The sequence below is a fragment of the Dreissena polymorpha genome, chromosome 7, assembly GCF_020536995.1.
Source record: "Dreissena polymorpha isolate Duluth1 chromosome 7, UMN_Dpol_1.0, whole genome shotgun sequence".
Lineage (NCBI taxonomy): Eukaryota > Metazoa > Mollusca > Bivalvia > Myida > Dreissenidae > Dreissena > Dreissena polymorpha.
Genome location: NC_068361.1, coordinates 71,277,338 through 71,294,314, shown reverse-complemented (window position 1 = coordinate 71,294,314; position 16,977 = coordinate 71,277,338). Strand labels below are relative to the sequence as shown.

The 16,977-nt window shown below is 32.4% G+C and overlaps 1 protein-coding gene across 2 annotated transcripts in view; it reads right to left on the bottom strand.

The window, feature by feature from the left end:
• The window catches only part of LOC127837315 (neurogenic locus Notch protein-like), a 516,941-nt gene that overhangs the window by 164,443 nt on the left and 335,521 nt on the right, over positions 1 to 16,977 (bottom strand). The gene's annotated exons all lie outside the window — the stretch shown is intronic.

Genomic DNA, 16,977 nt, shown 5'->3' with positions numbered 1-16,977 from the left:
ACCAAGAAACTACCAGTTAACTATAAATTACGCAAGTAGATTGATCATCATCGTCACGTGGTAAACCCGGGAATGCAAATTGCGCATGCGTAGTGAATTGTATATATTTAATATATACAATGATCAATCTACTTGCGTTTTTTATAGTGTGTATATCGTTATGTCACCTATTTTCGCGATGTATTTTCGATTTCACATCGTTTCAATTTTATTACCGAATATACTGAAAATATGGAAACTTAACAACTTTTTTCAAGTAATGTAATATACTAGTCGTGATATTTTGATCAATATATTGATGTTACTTTGAAATGTACATCTTTTGTATAAATCGGGTATTCGTCACTTGAGTGTATACAACATAAGGAGAAATCGGGTTTATACATAGAATATTCAAAAAACACGTAACTCTTTCTGATTTCCAAATTAAATGATAAGTTTTTGTTATGACATTTGATAGTTTTTACGCATAGTTTAGAGTTAGAAAAAATTATATTATACCTTTTCCTTGCAGTATAAAACCTATCTCCATCGTTGATTATTCGCCGTTTGTGAACAGACTGGTTCATTCATTTATAATATAATTTCCTCCGGTCATTATGTAAAATCTTGTAAAAGTCATAAAAGTTTACTATACAGAAAATGACAAACTACTTCAATACGCATCGCAAACGTTGTACCTATAACTAATTCATTTCAAAAATTGGAAAGTGATTTTCATTCGTTCAATAACCATGCCAATATAAAATCTACACAATTGCAGTTAATTTAGATATATGATCACTATGTGAGCCGCTGTCACTCTGATAAGTCACATTTTTTCACTATTTAGTTTGTCTTAATTGTGCTTTACTTAAATGCATAGCTCTAATTCGAGTTGATTAGAAAACATAACGTTGCTCGTGTTTCGGGAATATTTGTAAAATGACATTTTGTAAGCTGTATCAAATATTTAAATTACAAGAACATGTCGATACGAAATCAATCACGGTTCTCTGTTGTACATTAGAAGGATTAAGAAATAGTCCTGGTATAAAATGCAGTGACCAAAATGAACCGTGCATCTTTAAACACTCAATTTGGATTCCATTTTGAATAATTTTAATTGGATGATTTGATGCGATCGTAAGTTCATGTATACACATATGGCTCCTTATGCCAGGCATTTCATTAACAATCGGACTCAATATAAAGAAGTGAAACTCCAGCTGCTGGAGCAGTATTGAATTTTCATTAAAAACAATTAAGCAGCAATTACTCCCTACCTACGCTGTCAACCTTTAAAGCCTAGTTAAATTCTTTTGGATGAAAACAATGTGGCTTTGTTGTCACTGAATAAGAGTTGTACAGAGCATTCACTTAGACATTGTGTTGGACTTGTGTAATGCGCATGTTGCTTGTTGCGTCGCTTCAAGTGTGTTTTATATTTTAAATGTATATATATGGAAATTTTTAGTTGTAGCCAACCAAAACACGAAGTGCTCATTGTAAGCTATTATAATCACCCTGTGTCCAGCGTCCGTCGAACGTGCGTCACTCGTCGTGTGGCGTCAAATTTGAGCTCGTTACCGAATTAGAGGCACCATTTGTTATTACTTCTTGAAGAAACTTGCTTGTAATGTATGATTAAAATATATATATAGGTAGAGTTCGAATCGTGATCATGTGTTTCCAAAAACTAGTTCACCAGATCAAATCTTATCAAAATGTGTAATCACTATAGAGCACATTCAATCTTGATGAAGCTTAGTCAAAATATATATCAAAACAATATATAGGCCGAGTTTGAATCTGGATTATGTGCGCCTAAAAACTAGGCCACACGTTAAAATATTCTGTAAATTTTGTTATCACTGTAAAGGCCATGTTTATTACTCAAAATTGGTTAAACTTGGTCAGAATGTTTACCTTGACAATGTGACAAAGTGTAAATTTCGGCCACGTGCACTGAAAAATTATGTCACGAGTTCAAATCTTAGGTAAACATTGCTATCACTTGAGAGGCCATGTTTATGACTCAACATTGGTGAAACTTGGTCAAAATGTTTGCCTTTGCAATATGTAGGCCAAGTTTAAATGTCGGTCACGTGCATCGAGATACACGGTCACCAGGTCAAATTTTAGAGAAAAAATATTGTCACCACTCTGGAAGCCACATTTGGTTTTCGTTGAACTAAGATGAGCGCTTCAGGACCATAATGGTCCTCTTGTTAGTGTAGACTGATAGCACATTTATTATTTAATATTTGGATATACGTTTCATAAGGTGTTTATGAATTCAGTGTTTCTTAATTATAAACTTCGTTTTATAATCCAAATATTTTAAATTGCCCAATGCAGGAGGGGGGGGGGGGGCATGCGTATATGGGAGCTTACCGCGTTTAAGTGAGAAAGTTGGAACAAAACTTCAAAGATGGCGTCCTTTGTTGGGTTTTGTTGAAGGAAGATAGGATATTTTCACCCGGTAAGCCCCTTTGTATTTATAATTATTTTTAATGAATACGCCCTTTTGGCTCTCCGGTGTTCGTGCTTCCCTCGGTTTTTTGTTTCAAGATCATAGACGTCGGGATAAAAAAGTTATTGAAGGAAAACCGTCCACAAATCTGTTGTCTCCTTACTGGCGTACGAGAAATGGGATGTACAAATATCATTTTTTCTTATAATACACAGTATTGATGCACGTGTAGGGTAAAATATAACTAAAACCATGAGTATTTTATTTTCCCGACGCCGTTTTATCTCTTATAACTAATGTATTGCCATAAACTATTGGTTTAACCTCTCTTTTTTGAACTGACTTCCTTTTAAGCATATTTTGGGACATGACTTCCAAATGACCAACACAGCTCATACCCATGTAAAAAGGTTCTACAAGAACTTTCTGTGGTGAATGAATTTACCATTGTATGAATGTTATAAAGAACGTTTTATCTGTTTAAATGTATACCTCTTTCATACTTTTCAAAGATACGAAACCTCAAGCTGAATTACAAAAGATGAAACATAACTTGTATTATTTTAAACTGCGACATTATACGCGGAGAGCTTTACTTTTTTGAAATATACATGTACTATTAAGCAGCATAGCGCCCTTTTTGGAAGGGATATTATGTTCTGATGTTATGTAATCGACTAACCGTTTCGGAATCCATTTTAAACTAATTGGCAAGTGCACACAGCAGCGGATAATATGCAGGTCAAAAATAGATTTTACATCTGGTGATGCTGGTTTTGACACCTGACGCATATATACATTTATGAATGAAAGGTTTCATGAACGTTGACGTCGCTCTTGGTTACCAGAAAAATTCCCACGAACGGATTTCAACCGTCATTGTTTACAATCTATTAAGTGCACAAGTACTGGAATTGGTATAGCGTTTTTTAAAGGTGTATGTCCAGTGCGTGTTCCGGGAAAACAGGGCTTAATGTATTTTTTGTTCAGCTCAATAATATTTATATCAAATCTGTATGATAAAATGTCGATGAACATTAATCCGGTGTTATTTTTTGAAAATATTGAGGTGATCATTAATTAATCATTATGGATCTAAAACGGAGCATTAATCCGCATATTAAAAAAAAAACACCGGGCGTATTGCATATTAGTTCGGAGACATTAAATTATTTCGAAAAAAGCAATAAGATGTTCAATTCTATATGAGCAAGTGTCGCTGCGCACGATTGCGCTCTTACTTCTCGTGTATATTTGACTCTCATGAATCTTCGCGAATATCAAGCGTTTTATTTTGCTTAATCTAAATTAAGTTATGTCCTTTAAGCAGCATAACATGACTTCCAAATGACCAACAGCTCTTTCATATGCTAAAGAGATTGACAAGAAATACCTACCCATCTATAATAAAGTTTATTTGTGTACTTCAATATAATAGTTTAATAGCATTTTATGTGGTGCAGTATAAGTGTTTTCTTAATCATTTTACTGTAGAATTATAAAAATGCTGTACACAAAACCTGCCGACCAACTGAATCAATTCACCGATTTTAAAGAAGATGGGTTGTGGGGTGGCTGATGTACGAGATAATAGAATGTTTATCAGCCCTTTCAGTAATATTTTAATTAATTAAATGTATTTTATGACGTGTCGACCTCATTCTGATATGAAATTTTCTTTAACCATTCTTTTACTGTCTTTTCAGATGATGAAGGTTAAAGGGCGAAAATAAGTGCATCTTTCGTTGCAGTATAAAAGTACGTAATTCGGAATTTAAAACTAGCGGAGGACTGGGATACCATTCCCCATTCATGGACATATACGGAACAAAACGTGTAATTACGTAGCACTCATAGCAATTATATGTCAGACTTGTCTATGTAAAAATAATAAAATAAAACAAACAAAAAACACATAATACATCAGCTGTACATTTGTTTGTTCGGTAAGTATGTCTAACACAAAATTTAACCTTAGCGCAATGGTAGGGTAATATCTCGACATTTCAACCTGCTTTGTGTTATGAAGTCTGGTGTTTCTACTAAATATCTATACATTTTCTCATGTATAAAATGCCCATATAGTAATAAATATCTAAATTGAATCCCGTAAACTTGATTTTATTGCTTATAGCAACGTTTATGTAGGTTTAGTTACTATATAAATTGTGTTTAGTATAGAAATTGTGTTTACTTGATAATTCTCGAATATTTGTATAAATATTGGAGTTCTTGTTCGCAACTATAAATTGTACAAGTATTATGTTTAGGACGTTAATTGTAACATGTTATTTCCCTGTATTTTTATGGTAAAAACTACATTTTATTCTCGTTTGGCCAAACTTTCAATTTTCTCGTTAGGTCAAACTTTCAAACTTCTCATGAGGTCAAACTTTCAATCTTCTTGTTAGGCCAAACAATTCATTTCTTTGAACTTAAATTACCGAGAAGCATGGCAGCTAGGTTGGCTGTACGTTTTGTCGTTTCCATTTTTAACGATTCCAAATTTAATACGAATATGCAATGGCATGAATTAATCTTCCGAATATTTATTAAATATTTTTTCTTTTATATTTTAGGATCCACTCTAATAAAGCTGGTCACACATTTAGCAGTAATTTTAGTGAATTAAGCAAAACTGATCAAACATTCCAAATTGAAAACCAAAAAAGGGTCGGCACAAAATAAAGGTCGGTCGGGTGAGTGGAAAAAACACTCAATTTGTTTACGCCTTACAGAAATCAATAATTACTAAACAATTGTATACAGTCTCAAGTAGAAGTCACATATATTTATCCGGACGTCATTCAGTAAACAAAAATAATTTCATATATATCAATTAGAAAATGATTCGTTTGGTCGGATATTGTTTGGTTTATTATTATACTATAAGTGCTCCAGTTAGGATTTGAAAAGGACAGGATGCTTAATTGTTAAAGGGGCACTTAAGCAAGATAAGTCATATTATCCCTGTGGCATATTTTCAATATAGCGCGTGTTATGTATATATTTTGTATAACATGTATTTTCATTTAAATAATATGTTCACTGAGAAACTTAAATAACTTGCATTGAAACAAAAAGAATAGTAATTTCCTGTATGAACTGATCAAATACAAAATATGGCTGTGCGGGATTTCAAAGTAACAAAGTGGGACCTCGAGGAGACCGGTTGCTGTGCCCTTCCATTTATTATGCATGAAAGCACTGCTCAATACGGCGATACTCACCATTTTTTTTATTTGAATACCTGGCGAACACATGGTGAACAGCTCTTCATTGTAATTTGAAAACGTATCGAACACCTAGTGTATAGCTATGCATTGTGATGCTTGAAAGTCCGTTTTTTTACGGCCGCAAACAACATTTCAGCATTCGAATAACTGGCGAAGGTCTGGTGAAGATCTGTTCATTGTAATTTGAAACCCAATCAAACACCCACTGCACATATATGCATTATGCTACTTGAAAGACTATCTAAATACGGCGAAAATCACCATTTTCGTATTTGAATACCTGACGAACACCTGGTGAACAGCTCTTCATTGTAATTTGAAAATTTATGGAACACCTGGCGCATAGCTATGCATTATGATGCTTGAAAGTCCGGCTATTTACGGCCGCAAACAGCATTTAATTATTCGAATACCTGGCGAAGATCTGATGAAGAGTTGTTTATTGTTATTTGAAACCCTATCGAACACCCACTGCGCATATATGCATTATGCTACTTGAAAGACTAGCTAAATACGGCGGCAATCACCATTTTCTTATTTGAATACCTGGCGAAGACCTAGTGAACAGGTCTTCATTGTAATTTGAAAACGTATCGAACACCTAGTGCATAGCTATGCATTGTGATGCTTGAAAGTCCGGCTTTATACGGCCGCAAACAACATTTCATTATTCAAATACACGGTGAAGATCTGGTGAAAAGCTTTTCATTTTAATTTAAAATCCTGTCGAACACCCATAGCACAGCTATGCGTTACGCTACTTTAAAGCACTGCTCAGTAGGGCAGCGTTACGCTACTTTAAAGCACTGCTCAGTAGGGCGGCGTTTCGCTACTTTAAAGCAATGCTCAGTAGGGCGGTAATAAGCATTTTCTTATTTGAATACCTGGCAAAGACCTGGTGAATAGCTCTTCATTTTTATTTCAAACCCTGTCGAACACACAGTGCACAGTTATGCATTACTTAAATACACTGCTCAATACGGCGGTAATCGTCATTTTCTTATTTGAATACCTGGCGAAGATCCGGTGAAAAGCTCTTCATTGTAATTTGAAACTCTATCAAACACCCAGTGCACACCTATGCATTATGATGTTTGACAGCCCGGCTCATGTTGGCGGCATACACTAATTTTCATTTCATTTGAATACCTGACGAAGACCTGCTGAACAGCTGTTCATTTTTATTATGAAAAGCTGGTAAAGACCTGGGGTACAGCTGTGTTTTGTTTTTTAACATCTGACGAACACCCAATGCATAGCTATGCATTTCTATTTTAAACAGCTGATGAGCTATTATCTAACAGCCAACTTCACATACCTTATAGCAATAGTCAACATTTCAACGCTATATGAGGTAAGGTAGCATAGATTTAACACGATACAAAATGCTCGTTTTTCCTTTATGTGGTACAATATATTCAACACATATGTTCATGTTCGTGTTTCGTATGAATAAATTTCGTTGCAGGAAATAAAATTCCACTAAAAATAAAAACGAGCATTTCGTATGTCGTTAAATCTGTGTTACCGTTCCACATATGTCGTTGACATTTTGGCTATTGCTATAAGAAACGCTGATATATTTATGTGTTTAATTTATTTAACGAAATATGTTAAGTATATTGAATTGATTTTTATTAGTTATGTCACTTTAAGGAAAACGGTTAACAATCTTCAAAAAGCCAAAAATTCTTCTATAACGTAATTATGTATTCAATGCAGAAATTATTCACTGAAAACTGTACATTGACTTTTTAAGATAACAAGTTTGTATTCATTTACATTATACACAAACCTTGCATATAAATTCAAGCATGTACAGACTTTCATCGAGCCTTAGGTGGGTTAAACGCCGGTTAATTGTTGGTCTAAGTAACGCATGGCGCATATTTATCCTAAAACAAGAACGTGTTGTGGTTCTTCGAATGTAAAGGCCGTAATGAATTGTTCGTTTAAGTCATATAACAATATAATCGATGCATAAGCAAACTATTCAACGTTATATATTTTCAGCGATCGATTATCTGTATTATGTGTCGAGCATAACGAACTATTAATAAATTTAGTGCTTTGAGTGCATGGTCTTAATCACACGATTGGCATTACTGTATTTCTGTCTCTACAATATTCACAATGGGTTCGTCAGATTGGTTTCATTTTATTGTGGTGCTGTCAACCGCAAAAAACTAAAATTTACAAAATGATAGTATATTCAGATCAGATTTACGCTATCATCACTTGTTTATTTAATGTAATTCTATTTTTTCTGATAAAGTAGCTAGACGCATGCATAGTTGACTAAATCATACATTAAATACACATATACTACACTTTTTTTACATTTTAATCTATATCGTATTGTATAAGTGTAAATAACAGAGTTATTGCTTAAATATATTAACACTTTAGATCTTATTAAAACGAGTTTACAAAACAGAACACATATTTTATTTACTTAACGTATTAAAGCTTATCATGATAATATATTCATACGTGAAATAAATAACAATTATGATAATAATAATGAGATATCAGGTAAATAACATCATATTTAGATAATGAACTACACAGTCTATATACTGTGTATATAATTATTTACGTAAATTATTTATTTTATTTCAGTCTCATCCATTTCCATTTACAACATAGTATATACAAGATATAAAAACACATATATAACAACATCTGTAAATGGCCATTCAAATTTGAATTATAAGAAACTATACAAATCCAATATAATACAATGAACACATTTATGGTTAAACATAGTACATGTATTCCGTGAGTGAATGAGTGAGTGTGATTGTGTAAATAAGAGTGGTATGAGTGGGGCTTAGGTAGGTGATATGAATACGAGTGAGTGAGTGAGTGAGTGAGTGAGTGAGTGAGTGAGTGAGTAAGTGAGTGAGTGTGTTAGTGAGTGAGTGAGTGAGTGAGTGTAGGTAGACGTGTGGCTGTTGAGTATAAGTTAGTTATGGCAGTAGAGGATTTATTGAGCTATAGTTAATTAAACGTATGTATATATATGTCCAAATATATTATTTTATTGTGTAATGCCACCTTTTGTGTGTGCGTGCATACTAAAGTGTCTATAAAGTATACATGAGATTTGTGTGTGCTAGCCTAATATAAACAATGTATTGAGTATATTAACAACATATTTCTGAAATCAGTGGTAACAGGATAAAACAAAGTGCATGCATTTCACAACAAACTATACATAATGGCAATACTAAACATTGAGACAGTACATTTTATATTCTAAACAGCACGTTGTTTATTAAATAAGCCTCTTTTTGTGTTACTATTCATAAGTTTAATACTTTGGTGCATTATTGATCTTGTTGAGAAATGTGTTGGTAGGAAGTTGCTTCTTTCTTTCAAACAAAACCAAAATTTAAGTATAAAATGACAATATTCTTCGTAACCGTTACATAATCGTTAAGAGTACATAAAGAGTACTTTCTTTCGCTTCTGCTAATGTTATGTCTTCCAGTTTTAATAAACAATAGGCGTATTTATGCGATAATATTTTGACGAATTTTATTGTCAATAACATCTTGATAAATAGGCCTTTAAAAGACAGGTTTGAGAACTTTATGAAGTAGTAATGTGGTTGATGAATCAACACTAGCTCTAAGCTCAGGTATATACAGATCCCCAATATTAATTATAAGAATAAAGGTATCAACAATAAACAACTCAAGAAATAACCATACATCTGTAAATCCTGCTTGTATAAAAATATAGCGAACTTTCAATGACCAATAAACATATTTTATGTGTCTCACTTTCACATTATTTTATATAAATGGAAGATTTTAGGATACAATTACCTTGTTTGTTTCGATGAAGATTTATTTTTACAATTCTTCGTTATCAATGTGTGCAAAAAAGCGACCACCAGCTCCATATAGTGACAGTAAATGTGTTGACAGTTTCACATTTAAAGGTCTTTTACAGGAAAATCTGTGAACAAGTAGAATATTAGTTGCCACAATGAATCCCCATACTTCGCAATTATTATTAAGGATTGACAAGGAATATTAAACAACTAACTTGAACATAACATTTGTAAGGCCTTCCATATATTTCGTTATACAAATTAGAAAATTCATTGCCCTTTAGCTAAGCAATATAGTGTAGTTGTGGCGGGAATCAATGACCTCTCACTTGACAGCATTATATCAAGGTAGTTTGAAATTAATTTAACAATAACTTGAACGATTGAATGTCAGTAAAACGTGTATTGGCAATTGGGCTATTGTAATGAAACACTAGTTGAAAATATTGCATTGACATTTATGGAGAGTTCAATAATCGTTTCATGTACAATTTTAATTTACATGTATAGTAAGGCATACATTTATATTTCCTAGAAATTACTCATATATAAAAACACGTTCCCCTTATTAGTTTGGAAGCTAAAAAACATCAAAATGTATGTTGGTTTGCAACCAAACACAGGTTTTGTCAGTAGCATAATGGTTGGTTTGTGCTAAACTTGTATCCAACTGGTCAATAGCACATGTAAGATTTGCAAAAGCTTCATAATTAATTAATTATTAGGCTTTTTGACTTGGCATCCCTCACAGGTGTTCGCATGTGGTTATCGTTTCGCGTCGTCAATGTCTAAAAATAGAAACACTTAAATGTCAGTTTTTATTTATTGTGAATAAATAATATAGATTGTACCTGTCAAATCGAAACATAAACTGTATAAAGGTTAAAAACTTGAGTGTTGACCTTATATTTTACAAATATAAATATCAACTATGCGTAGGATAAGCACGTGCAATTTGCGTTTGATTTATGTTAAGGATATACGAATGCATTGATAACAAGAACATAATGTGATACTTAACTTTATTGACATATAGCAATGGCGTGCAATGTGTTTCTCATTACTAATTCATTCACTCAATGTTGCCAAATCTGGAAATTAAAGTGTCTACATATTATGCAACGCTGCTCAGGTTTCAATTAAAGTGTTGGAATTATACGAATTGCATCCATACACTTAAGAATCCTTTTTTGACCAACGGTTTTAATTTAAATCACACCAGCAACACTGTCAAGCATGTAATGCCCTACGAAATTGATATGTTTGTAAAGTTATCAAATTGTGTCAAGGGATACATAAAAACAGATGAAAATAAAACTTCCAGACACATGGCAGTATACTTTAATGATTTAACTAGTACAACCGTGTGATATAAATCGTTGGTTTAATTTGTTTGTAAAATGTGTATAAGACTTATGTTTTAAACTCAATCTGTTTTTGTTTATGTTATTAAATTTAACTCAACCCTGTCATATCGGAATTATCCTATATACACACATATAATATTTTTTCATACGATTAGTTAATGCGCGATATAATCGCAACAGGGACTGATTCACAGACTATAGCTTTCCACTATCTGTTGATGCATGTTCATTTTCTTTAATATAATACACCTTTATGTTTCATAGATATAAAACAATGTATAGGATATTCCAAGGTAACCCTAAGAAATAAAATCATTGATACTGCCATAGTATCATTTAAAATGTGATACCAACAAGTATCGGAGCATTATAAAAAAATGGCCTAGGCTATAACAAAGTATCTAATAAGACAACTTAGAAATTTAGCACTGTCTATATAATGCTTGAAGTCAAAGCAAATAAACGGCTGCATAATTTAAGGAATCATATCAAAAGATAACCCATCAGGGAAGGTTTCGGAAAGAAGCAGACCCTTTATAAAAATTATGTCTATCGAAATGTATGTGCTCTGAAAATAATATGTTGGATATGTTTTATCAGAGAGTCCAATGTCTGCATAATAACTATCTCGCGTTTGAATTCACATATAGTATGCGTGATTAAACGGGAATCACCGGCTAATGATCAGGTAGTGCGTATTGTACAGTACATTCTATTGTAGAATGAATACATTAAACAATTATTCTACAGCACTTTTATATCCTGTTTAAAATTGTTTAAGAAAACTATGAATTATGATTAATTGTTTTCTTGCCTAACTTTATTTTGTGATATTAACGCATTAGCGATGTCCAATTAGTTAAATGTACATGTTGAAAATAACTATATTGTTTACTTGGTCTTGGCCAATGTTTGTCTTGCTCAAATTTGGTTACAATCAGTACACTTAAGATAAAATAAAGGGATCAGACTATTAATCCCAAGCGCACCAATTAGTAAACAACCAGTAAACCTTTTTTACATAGTACTATTGTAATGGTAATGCGTGAAACTGTTTCCTGTATATGGAACGTTGACAATAAAATGAAACAAACATAAGAATATATCAGACAAGTAAAAACTGATTACATTCCTCCCCACCACTCTATGAGGTAATTGGCAGGTAACTAGTAACTAATAGGTAACTATTTTTACTTAAGTACAAATAGGCAGTGTTTAAAAAGAACTGTATCTCTGAGGTTTAAGAACAATACGTGCAATATATCAATATAGTCTGATTCGTTTTGTAATGAGGAATGTTTACCGAATATCAAGAAAGGTGATAAATCGGCAACATCAAACTATAAAATATATTGCTTATTTATTGGCAAACATATACTTTCTTGAATCAATAAATACAATTTAGAAATGGTATGGAAACTATTATAACGGCCACCGGAAAAACTTTGCGAAACCGAAATTTCGCAAACTTAAGTACCCTTTTTCTTGAAGGTTTGCTTATTTGTGATAAAGTATAAGATAAAAGTCTAACTTTTGATTAATAATTGGTTATTTTTGCTTGAAAAATGCGTTTTCTTCACTATGAACTTTATTTGCAAAGTTGTGGTTCCCATGGGATTTTTGTATATTCCCATGGGATTTTTCATTATCCCATGGGAATTTTGGTTTCTCCCATGGGATTTTTCTCCAGCTTTTTTATGGGAGAAAAAATTCCATGGGATTTTCAAAAACATAAAACACGTTCGATTGTGCTTAGTTATCGATTTTAAGCATTGTTAAAGCATTTGTGCTTATTTTCGTTCAATTTTCTTTGATGGAAAAAAAATCCCATTTTTTTATGGGAAAAAAAAAATCCCATGGGTTTTTTCTGATTTTTAGAGATTTATTCATGTAACCTTCAGAAACACTACCTTTTAACAAATGATGAGCAATTCTCGCGATTTCAACGCGTTAAATCGTGTTTAAAAAAAAATAAAAAATCCCATCGGATTTTTTTTCCCATGGGATTTTTGTTCCCATGGGATTTTTTTTCCCATGGGATTTTTTTTCCAATGGGATTTTTTTAAGGTATAAGTTTCTAAAAGCTATATAATATTAATAATAATAATAATAATAATAATAATAATAATAATAATAATAATAATAATAATAATAATAATAATCGTGCTCAATATGATGAATTTGTACTTTTAAGCGACTAACATTTTTATTCGAGCCGATCGTCGAGTCCGAATGGTGAGTATAAGAGCAATTTACCAGTACAAATAAATCTCACTTGTGTAGAGAACGCTACCGTACTATACAATAATCTTGATAATAAGTCATATCATTTCTCGACAGAAAATGAAAACAGTATCCATATTGATGTCAGCAATGTCCCCTGCTATGATAAATATTGACAAAATGAAAAACCTTGACAATAATTCCGTGTCGAATACGCATTAGATTATAGCAATCAAATTCATATAAGCATTGATAAGATAATATGCGAAAATGGGTCTTATGTCATATACGGCCAGCGTAGCTCCATTCCATAATGTCCGGTATTAAGTCACGTCAAGTTTCGTGGTCGAATTATTGCATAATAATCATTTTCACATTACGCGAATCATATGAGTTTCCCTACATATATTGTGTTAAAATTTATGTTACACTAATGTGCGATGATGAAAGGGGGATTTCGGTAATTCTACATTCGCCCGCCTAGTACCGAAATCCCCATATTTACGCCTTAAAGGGTCAATAGGTCATCGGTATGAATGGTTTTTGACTTCACATGAATGTTAAGGTGCAAAAAAATGATATTAATTTTAATTATTAAGCACTCTTGACAGCATTAAGTTGCCTCTCAGTGGGGATTTCGGTAATTCTACACTAGAACTTAAACGCGCGCCGGTACCGAAATCCTGCTGTACAAACCTTCAAGTGTCAACAAAATTATTATAGTGTTTTTTTTCATTAGCAACCAGTGACATGTATTATCTCCCATTCGATTACTTCTTTTGGAAAATAATTAGCGGGGATTTCGGTACTGCTACATTCGTACGCCCAGCGCCGAAATCACCCATGTTTACGCCAATCCCCCATATTACGCTTTAAAGGGTCTATATGTCATTATGTTTGGGTTTTGGCTTTGCATTAATGTTGATTTGTACACAATTATATTAGTGTTAATCATTTAAACACTCTTATCAGAATATTTTTTCCATTATTAAATAGTTTATTAATGTGAAAAATCTGTAAACGAATGTAAAAAAGGTAAAATGTACATTTAAAACATTGGTTACACAAAAGTATATGTAAATATAACATGACATAGTAATAATAAGTCTTCAGAAAGTATTTTCCAAACAAATCTGATGAAACAAATGATATCGTACTACCTTATTTACAATATGCTATACACTTTTGCAATTTAGTTATCAATGTTTAATCAAAGCATACATCAGCATATGTTGCCTCTTAGCGGGGATTTCGGTAATTCTTAACAAGCACATAAACCCGCGCCAGTACCGAAATCCCCGCTGTACAAACCTTCAAGTGTAAAAAAATACTGATTTAGGTTTAAATAAAGGGAACAATAGTATTTTTGGCCACCAAAAAGCACTTCCGCGTCAACAAAACGATTGAAATTATGTCAGAAACCCAGCATTTCATTGTATATATTGCAATACACCATCGGCCGCCGAGAGCGGAATACTGCGCTTGGCCGCTAAACAATGTGGATTGCATCAAATTAAATGTCAATTTTCGATTTTATTACAAAAATAAACACTGCCTTTTTATAAATATGTCAAGCACGTACACTTAACAAAAAATCGATATAGCTTTATGTAATGTAGAAAAGTAAAGCGCTTTATATATAACAATGTTTTATAATGTCTCTCTGGTTGAGTAAATAAAACTAAACAAAACCATGTAGAACATATAATATGTTTTCATAATTAAAAAAAATATTTAATGATGCACGTGATGTTTTATAATTGATATAAGTTCACGTGTCATTGAACGAGTTAAGGGAAAGATGCAAATTAAATTACACATAATTAAAAACTGATACTTTACTGTCAGCTTGATTTATAAATTGTGTTCCATCGCGCCAATATATTCATTGTTCCATGAAATTGTGTATAAAAGCAAAACGATTGAAATTATGTCAGAAATCCTGCTTTTCACATGAAATGATCTTTAACACTTTATTTATTCCAATCAGGTAAATAACAAATACAATAATAGGGGAAGTCTATACTGTGTATTAGAAACCTGTTGTGGTGATCCCTATCTTATCCGCTCAATACACATCCACCTGGCTACTGTACAGAAAAACATCGATTTACTTCCAAAATAACTGATTTCATTAATTGCTAACTTGTTGTCTACATTTTAAATTAACAACGATAATGGATCAACATCACCGTTGCGCAAGTATTAAGTTCACAGTAATCTGTACTTTAAATAGAGATAGCCTAATTAAAGACGGTGCTAATAAAGAACAAAGCGTGAATGTGGATATTAAGAAATAAGATCCATTTTTGCATGACACTGGCAGTATATCATTTTATATTATATAAATAAGCCACATTTAAGACATGGATAAAATTAAAATAAGACACATTTGCATCTTTCATTTCTTGAAAAAAAATAAGCACGCAGTCACATATAAATAAGATACATTGAAGACACAGAAAAAAATAAATAAGACACATTTGCATCTTTCACTCAATTTTCTTAAAAAAACATGTGAAACTGAAGAAAAACATTTATTACTGACACATTATTCTAAAAGTCGACTGACAACTTAAGTTCAAAGAGGGATTTACAATTAAATAAGATCCATTTTCGCATGATGCTGGTTGTAGAGCGAGCAATACATTTCTTACTGACACATTATTCTAAAAGTCGACAGGCAACATAAATTCAAAGAAGGAACCACAATTAAATAAGATCAATTTTCGCATGACACTGGTTGTATAGCAAGTAGTCACATATTAATTACAGCTTGCATTAGTTGCAATAATTTTGTTAAGTGTGCGTGCTTCTGAACGTTGCGTTAAGCGAGAGTGTTGTCATTTTGTTAGTTTTATATTTTGGTATTATGTATGATTATTGCTTGTTTTGAATTTGAAATAAACGCTTTCTGGCAAATAAGCATCGTCTTAATTTTAATACAAATAATGAACATTTGACATACAAAATGTCCAATAACATACCGGCAATAACATTATATATATGTTAATTTCTTTGCATGTTTATACCGAAATTATAGCCGACATCGGCACTTAGGGAAATTTGGTGACACACTTTAACACATCAAACATGCATGATAGTTCTTTTTTCATATGATATTCCCCTGGTTGCTTACCGGTGTATTGATGCAGTTGATAACGAGCACCCCGCCGGGACTACAGTAGGGTGCTAATACACACGTGTATCGTGTTCAATACCCGATCCATGCTACAACGTGTAAGAACGGGAATTTCGGTAATTCTACCTTTTTAAGCTTGCGCACCTCTAATGGGCACATATCCAAATATAATTTAATTAATTATTTTCCTAATCAGCATCATTTCACTAAACTACATGCAAATTTGTAGGTAGGCTTTCCATGCTTAAAAAAAAATAAACCGAATTTTTCAAAACCACCCTCACGCTCGGCTTTTGTCCAGTTTATTTTCACCCCTGGGGTATATAAAAGTTCCATAATTCATTCAAATTTCCAAATATGGGCATGCAGTTGGTGTGTACAGATGCAGTAAAGGTGTTTAAAGTTTAAACAAGATGAAATAAGTATTATTTTGCAGACATTTATTTTTTGCAAATTTTAATCTATGGAATAGCGCCATGAAATGTAAGTGATTTTAGCCAAGTAAAAAATGGGTCGGTTAAAAACAAAGTGTCATAAAATTCAAAATAGTATCATTTAAGTTATATTTTAAACTTAGTTTTTATAGAAACACTATATACAGCAAAAATACCAAAAAAAGACAGATTTACCGTTTACTTTTTGAAATAAAAATAAAAATGCAACATGCATCATTCGTATTTTCAGCAGTAAATTAATCAATTTAGCCATAA